General features: G+C 36.5%; 1 long non-coding RNA gene across 1 annotated transcript; it reads right to left on the bottom strand.

Moving 5' to 3' along the window:
* Nucleotides 1-326: 326 nt before the first annotated feature.
* On the bottom strand, nucleotides 327-705 carry LOC148169373 (uncharacterized). Its single transcript, XR_015770614.1, has 2 exons — nucleotides 659-705; nucleotides 327-606 (listed from the first exon to the last, which is right to left on the bottom strand). It is a non-coding gene; the product is annotated as an uncharacterized LOC148169373 (long non-coding RNA).
* Between the last annotated feature and the right edge of the window lie 8035 nt (nucleotides 706-8740).

The raw sequence follows: 8740 nt of genomic DNA, 5'->3' as shown, positions 1-8740 counted from the left end.
GCGGTTTTGAAAGTGTGCAAAATTGTGCCTACATTTGTCGATTCGACTTTGTTTCTACAAATCATAATTGAAACATACGAATTTATTAGTCGCATAGCCACTAAATACCACAAAACTCCGTTTTGACATGGGTAAGCTTGTCTTTGCCGTTGCTCTTGTAGGTTCTAAGCCACTCAACGATACAGCATTCTTCGTTACTTTTGCATACCAACTATACCGACTGCACCAGCATTTTTCGATAGCAGCACTACGTCCTAGATTTCATACGTATTGTGAACCAATTTTGACTTCTTGACTACGGCAGTTCACATAGTGGAGCTTCGAGCTTAATCTACTTTGGATTAATGACATTATTAAACAAAAGAAAAATGTTAAAAGTATCTAGTACCATACATTTTATAGGCGCAGTAAAGAAGTTTGCCGAAAAAGGATGAAATCAGCTAATTCTGTCTCCATCATAATTGAAATAACTGTTTTAACGTAAATGCAATCATAAATGAGTCAAATCGCTTCACTGCATACGTGTCACTGAATTTCCATTTCCAATAAACCAGTGACATTTCTAAAGAAGTCGTGAATTCTAGTTGCACCTCATAGCAAACCAATCTGCAATCATTTTTCTGGTGATAACCAACTTTCAACAAGTTTTTTTACTCACATTTCCTTGTGCCTACGCATTTTTTGCACCTAAACGTTGCCTGATGCAATGTGATTAGTTTCCAATTTCAAAAGATCGAGATAAATCGTTCTGCGCAAGTTTAAATCAATGATTTTCATCATCATGCTCAAAAGTAAACATAACCTCAAATGAGAAATATTACAAATGTCAAGAACGTCACTGACGTCAGCGATTATTGACAGACCGAATGCAGGGATGTCCAAAATTGGGCGTGGGAAATTATTTTTTTCATAGCCCACTATGATTTTGCATCTTTTGGAAATGTTGAGGGTCTTTTTTCTCTTTTTCTCGGCAACTTGACTAGCCAGACGGTTGAGTTTTGGCACACTCGGATAATTATTGATGTTTTATAAAATGACATAAATCTTAACTAATTAAAATTTAAAATAAGACAAGTAAAATTAACATTTTTAAGACAAGGATGACGCTGGTAATGTCACATCATCCTTACCTATTCAAGAAATTATATTTTAAATTTTAGAAAAATCCGTTCATAAATGACAAAGATATTGAGCCCGAAAGTCTTAGATGGGCCACCCTGTATATACAGGGTGTCCCAGAACTCACGCCTAGCCGAAAAAGGGCGGATGCCGACAGCAATCAGGACGACAAAAATGCAATTTGTTTTGTCCTGATGTGCATTAAAATTGAGAAATTGGTTAACGAAATTGACCAATCCCAGACGCTCAAGCACAAATAATATTAACGTTGCTAGGTTTCATAATTAAATCCTAAAAAGGAAAATTGATTTGGTCCACTACATTTTTATAACTGACATCTATTGTCAATTTGACAGATAAAAACCACACAATGACGGTTCTAAAAAGAACCCTTTTATTACAACAAGAAACAGAACAAGGCACATGATGTAATGGTTAAATCAAATGCTTGAACAAACCACCATTATTTTGGACACACAGATGAGCTCTTCTAACCGAACTTTGACATGGTACGGGTGCCGGTGATCTGTCGCGAGAATTTTTTGTACAGAAGATTTTCCGATTTCTAACTGGCGTGCCACAGTTCAGATACTTTGCGTGGAGTGTTCATCAACCGCTTCCAAAACGGCTTCTTTATTTTCATCAGTTCTGGCCTGTCTTGGTGCTCCACCAACTTCGCGCCGATCTGTTAATAACTGATCAGTGTGTCCAGCCCGAGAAACAACACTAAGAATCGTTTTGTTGTCCGGATAATAATCACGACCTGGAAAACGTCCTCGGTACGTTCTTGCTGCTAATACTAATTTCGATAGCACTCTTCAAAAATAAAACGCATTTCGAGGCATTCTGCCGCCGAGTACTCCTGAACCGTTTTAGGATATTTGTTGACACCAAACACCAACTAGGAAACCAACAAGCAAGGGAAACCAAAAGAAACGCCGTTTCACACTCCACTTTGATTTTCACTGTGTCAGTTGTCCTCCAGGTGTGTCTCTTGTCATTCAACGCTCGTCAACCAGTAGTCTTCAACCCTCTAGTCAATTTCTAAAGTACGCTGAGCCGTTTCTGCACACTAAGTTCAATATGAGTTAGATTTATTGAAGCCTGTCATTCTAACGTCAGTGAAATTTATAGTGGACCAGATTGTTCATACAAAATTCAAAGGAGAAAATTTAAACTGGTTTCTTAGCAACACGCCAGTGTATCCTCCAGACCATCTCCACGCGGCCTTGTATTGGTCAACTTTGTCATGTCTTTTCTCAGTTTCTGTTGGAGCTGGAACTTTTTTTTCAGCAATTTACACATTCACACCATTTCCCGATATCCCCGGTTTTCGGCAAGGCATGAGTTCTGGGACACCTGTATATCTGACGGAATGAGAATGTGCGGGTAGCTTTTGCTACCCTTATATTCTAATCGGAAGGCCTGAGAGAGAACAGAGGGTTCTTTCTCAGTAACTCAAAACTTCACCTAGTGGAATTTGACTACTTCGCAGAAGAAGCCGATTCCCAGCAGGCGGGTTTTGTTTTTCGCGACGCGGACGCGAGGAAAAATCAAGGTCTGCGGGTTACCATGCAAAGCAGGGGAGAGACTTCTGTGGGAGGTGGTGCTCAGAGAAGCTGAGGACTGACTTTCACAGTGTCTTGGCGTGCATTAAAAAGTAACATGCAAGAAAATTTGCGCAAAGCGCAAGACAAAAAGGAATGCTCTCACCAAATTAGGGGGCTCGTCGGAAGGTGCGGTGATGTGGATTTCTTCTCCCATCACTTTCTAAGCAGCGTCATCTTGGGCCGCTTGCATCTGGAGAGACCTTCTTAATCGTAGTCGATGGCGAGTCGGACGAGTGGGTTGGGGTGATCTTCAGCTTTCCTGAAGGACCGGACCGCAATGTCGTAGAGAAACTCCCACATGAGGGGGAGATCTGCTTCCCGGTGGAGTTGGGCGATGCGGACGAACCATGGGGCGTTGAAGGCCTGTCGGAGGAATCGGTAAAAGTGGCCGAATGGTTAGCATTGCGGCTTATGGAGATATGGGATTGAGATCTCTTTATTCTTCATTTTAACAAACTTATACATATATTGCTATTTGCGTGTTACCTGCAATGGCAATTTTTGAGAGGTTTTCTGCACCTGATTATTAAATATTCTTTTTTATGACTTTTTTAGAATTGTATTTTCTGGTCCCTATACATACAATAGAAAAAATTACAAACATTTTTCTCAATCAAACCGTGATAAAAAACAAATTTTCCGACGACCACTATAAAATATGCCTCATTTCATACAGTTTTCTCGTAGTAAAAATTTAAAATTGCAAACAATTTCAGTGCGAAGACGAACGAAGCGCATACCCGTGTGCAATGAAAAATTTGAGATCTCTGATTGGCCGACAACTGTGTGTTTTTATATTGCACACAGGTTGACGCATATCGGGCATTATCTTATCTAACTTTCGGCGCAACGGCATAATTATTTTGTCCGCAGCTACGTGCTCTGCCCAATGACATTTTAAATTTTAACTTGACCAGAGATAACTTGACGGGTTTTTGCACCGTTATTAGCAAGTGGAAAAGCGTAAACCATAAACCATCACATTTAATTTAAAAAATAAATATTAACTTTGCGATTTTTGTGGTCGTCGAAAAAATATCGTGTACAACACGTGTTGAAAATTCGATTTCACACTCGTTTGCTTGAGCCATGAGCCGTAGGCGAAACTTCTGCAAAACTCGTGTCAAAGCTTCCATTTTCAACACTTGATATACAATACACTATTATGTGTCAGCTTCTAGAGCTTTATCAACTATTGAGCGTATGCAAAGTTTCAAAATTTTATCTTTAAAATTAAAGTCAATTTTAGGGGTAAACACAAATGTTGCCGGACCCTGTATAAGACAATAAGGATAGGATGTAAATAATCAAGTTATTGGAAGTAATGTAAGTGGAATAAGTGAGAGTTATCAAGAGTGTTCAAAGAGCTGAATGAATTTGTTATTGTTAATAGTGAGACTTAAAATTTTCGGCCAACGTGACAGTATTGATAATGAAATTTCACCGCTGCTTTAAAAAAAAGAGTTTATTTTTGATATGTTTTTTGCGCTCTGCTTCTTGAACTCATGCAAAAACACAATAGATTCTTTAGTTCATTGTCGTCTTTCGTTCGGGAATGTTATTGATTTGCATTATGGATTATAGCAAGTTTTCTGTTGCCGAAATGGCTGATATGCATTTAATTTACGTGGAAGCGCGTGGTGTAAGTCGTTTTGCTGCTTATGTGTACAGGAATCGGTTTTGTAATCGGCGAATTCCCTCTCGACGATTATTTGTGGCAATGCATCAAAGACTTCGGGGCACGGAAATTCTGGACGTAGAAAACGAACAACCTAAAACCATTTGGCGACGGTTTGCCAGCAGATTCCATGCTTGGACAATTTGGCGCTCACTACAAAAACAATTGTTATATTCGTACCACGTTTAAAGGGGTGCTTTTTGTGAGCGGTTCCAACGGAAGTGTGGTGCAAATCCAAACTTTTCTTGACCTGTTTTAGCGACGGATGAAGCCTGTTGTTGCGTCTATTAGGTGGTTTTCGTGTACGGGGTGTCCATATCTTACATGCCCCTCGTTACAAAGTCGGCTTCCTGACAACACACCCCTTTCAATTTGGTATACATTTACCAAAAAAGATAAAATGAAACAGCTTAGCTGTCGTTTCTTTAAAAAATTTCACGGGTTTCCTAACTTCAACTATGACTTCTAGATTTTCCTTTGCTGAATTTTCGTTACACAACACGATAGTCAGTCCGTTTAGACATGCAAATTTATCATTTTGAACAAATTCATATTTGTCATCCTTCAGTTCTGACTTTTTCATTTTATTCGACCTTTAACGTACTTATTGCCGCAAACTAAATGATAGATAAATTTTTCTAAACGTCTTGCAATATACTTCTCCCTTCAAATTTAATTTTTTATTCACAATCAGTCAACAATTGTTCATTGTCTAACTTTTCGTAAGGTCTAAAGTGAGCTATTACTACGGTAATTCACTTCCCAACTCGCTGGGAAGTGACCATTTCCCGACCTCCAAATACCAGATATCTAGATTTTGATAAATAAAGTAGGCCGCGTTACTGAATTTGACATTTCTATTTTGTCATTTGGCGTCGAAGTTGATTTCAAAAAGTGTGTGAAATGGATGCTGAAGCTTCTAAACCGTTTAAAACTAGTATATTTTCCGGTGAATTTTACAAAAAATGAGAGGAATGTGAACATTTTAAGAGGAGAAACAACCGCGTCTCGTCAGACTGCAGGAGTTTTAACTTTTCAAGTGAACAACGGAAACAAGGTCTGACACTGTATGTTGCAGGTTATGATCACTCTTCGTTCACATTCAACATTAACGGTGTTCCTTCTAATATAATTCAACTTGTTAGTTTTAAGTTTCGTTGGTAAAATATATTGTTTATCTTACTATTCAAGATCTTTATAATAATAAAGTTGTATTAAAATCAAAAATTCCTAACCTAAAACTTCATGAGTTGACAGCAGCGACTTTGGTACGAGGTTGAACCAAATTGAACTACTTATTCTCTTGATGCGTGCGCGTGTCAAAAAGTGGTTGTCTAGATATATCCACTCCAGATGAGTCATTTCCAATGTAGAGCATGGGCGGAAGTAATTTATTAACAGTTTTTGGAAGCAAATACACGTTTAACAATATTGGACTTTTAACTTTCTTTATTATTTTTTTTAAATGATTGTGAATAAAATAGTATACAAACCTCGGTAGAAGTTTGATTCCTATCTCTCGAGAAATTGTCCACCTCGGCTAACGCCTCGGTAACAAACTTTTTCTCTCGAGAGGAATCATGAACTTCCCACCTCGGTATGTAATCTACTATTAAATGTTACTTGAAATTTTTAACAGTTTTGTTTACTCTTAATCAATGTTACGGGATTCTAACAGGGCGCCTCCATCATGTAAGCTCAGGGTGTGGGGTATCATTTAAACGCTTAGTTTAGTTTTACTTGTTTATTTTACTTCTTAGCTTTCTTACATTATTGGAGGGTATTCTCGTGTCGATCTGGCCCTTAGCCTTCTGGGCACCCCCGACACCATCCACCAACCCCGACACCAACAACCAACTTCGACACCCACCATCTACTTACTAATGTCTTACAAAACTCCATTGGTCAAGAAGCCGATGAACCCCCTCAAATCACGACGTTGCAGAATTGCATCGTCTGATCGTACGACAGTTCATCGATTTCATTGACCTTACATTATGTCTATTAGGTGGTTTTAGTGTACGGGTTGTCCATATCTTACAACATTATAATTTGGGGCCCGGTTTATAAAACTAGTTTTTTATTAAGATATAATATGGATTTCTATTGTTCATTTGTTCGAATAAATGCTTGTTTTATTAAAATCTGCTATTGTTATTGTAATCACAAAATAATTTATAAAATTTCACAAACGTTTTTACAAGTGGGAAATTTTTACAGATCTTTTATGGAAGGCGTCTTTCCCCTTAAACCAATGCATTTTTCAAAGCGCGGTACGGTCACTGCTGTGACGTCACGATTCCTATGCACAGACTCGTAAGCTGTAGTTGGCTCTAGCAGAACTGATGTTGTGACATCCCAATTACAAGCTGAGCAAATTTTTGAAATGTCTAATCAATTTATATCTAAAAGTGAAATGTTTTTTTGGCGGCCAATTACTCTTATTTCTTTCAGACAGAAAATTGGCACAAACAAAATTTGACTTTTATAGTCATGATCGATTTAAAATTATAGAATACGCACATCAATCCATGTTGATTGGATTCAGTTGAGATGGCGATATGTGTCATGTGTTATGCATAGAAATACAAAATAATAAAAAAAGCGGTTTGGAGATGCACATAATGAAGTGAATGCACCAGGTAAATTTCTGGTTTATTTTTGAAAAATTGTTACGGGTAAGCTTGCAGATTTAGTCTAGTTCATTACTTAAAGGATTTGAAATTTTGTACTAAAGTTATTGGGCCTGTCGGTTACTTCAAAAAGGTAAATCCAGTTATAAAGATAAGAAAGGTACATTTATTGCAGGTGTAGGCAATAAATATTTCACATATATTGAGATTTTTATTAAAATTACTCTTTTTATGTGTTGTTTTATCAACTTAGATTATGATAACAAAATTATGTTCAAATTAAAATACTAAATATAGAGTAAATATACCGGTAGGTTATCATGAATTGTACTGTCACGTTGGCCGAATCATTTTATTATCTCACGTAAACTATTACAATACAGCCAATTATTCTGTTTCATTTAATCAATTGCTTACAAAAAAGTATAGGTTATATATATGATATATTAAGAATAAAATAACAAACAGAAAGTTTTTTCAAAATAACAAAATCAAGTTCGACCAGTTCGTGACAGGTATCGTTGCAAAACTCCTCCGCAAATTAAAGCCAATGTGGAAGATCCAAATTTGGCCCCAACATTTTTCTTCCGGACGAAATGTTTTAATTGTGACCAAATCAGTTCTATCGAATTAAAGTTGCAGTGATACGGAAGCCGTCTTATTACCCGGTCATTATTTTTCTCGGCGATGCTGTCAATATTATAAACTTTATTATGTACTTTTGCTTATTAACAACAAATTTTCTAATTGCTATTGTTGGTCTTAAGAAAGACTGTTTAAAATTCGAACTCAAAACTTAGGAACCAAAGAAAATACAGAAAAAAAGGGGAAGACACGCTGACAAAAATAAATTTTACTAGAGACTGATTCTTTTCAAAAGTGTAAGCATTATAGTAAACTATCACCTCCACATTTGCCTTTTTACTTTAATTTTAAACCGAGATAATAAAAGAAACTGGAAAGTCTCAAAAACTTGGCCTCTTGGTGAGTTTTATAAACCTGAGATAATCAGATTATACCATGCATTTTCATCCACCGTCCAAGAAAATCTCATCCCCTCATTAGCCCTTTCTCTGCAGTTTATGAGGGTCAAAGATCAAAGATGCCAAAAAAAACATTGAAACTCCCGGTAATCCAAAATTCCTAGACTTTTTTTTAAATGTAGTGTCTTGATTATTATTATCGGTCAGCTCTATTAAGTATAACAATCAGTAAATAGACGTCTAATATCAGATAGTTTCAAAAATTAATGATAATTGATAATCATTTATCGCTTTAGATAAATTAATGTCGATAATGATTTTTTCAAAAAGAATCATTTTATGATTTTTTTCTGCATTTGTATGATTAAAAATAATAGTAATTGAACCTAAAGTTTCAAAAAAATTGCTCTATCAGAATAATTAACGCTAGCTATTTTGAGGAATTTCATTGTTTCGATTTCTAAGACTGACCAACTGGGTAAAAATAGTTATGTATTACGGTTCATTTCAAGGCAGATAAGACCCAAAGAACCCAAAAGACAAAAAATGATAGTCCATCACGTTTGCAGAACCGACGCAAAAATCGTTTAAAATTATACTTTTTAGGTGTCGCGACGCCAAAGGAACAGTAATAAAAAAAAACAAATTTTTACGTCAAAGCATTGTCAACTAAGAGCGTATGCAAATTTTCAAAATTTTATCTTTAAAATTAGAGAC

Source organism: Gnatocerus cornutus, chromosome 8 (genome assembly GCF_029298725.1).
Source record: "Gnatocerus cornutus isolate USDA-ARS CGAHR chromosome 8, icGnaCorn1.1, whole genome shotgun sequence".
In the NCBI taxonomy this organism is placed as follows: domain Eukaryota; kingdom Metazoa; phylum Arthropoda; class Insecta; order Coleoptera; family Tenebrionidae; genus Gnatocerus; species Gnatocerus cornutus.
This window is presented reverse-complemented; position numbering and strand designations above follow the sequence as displayed.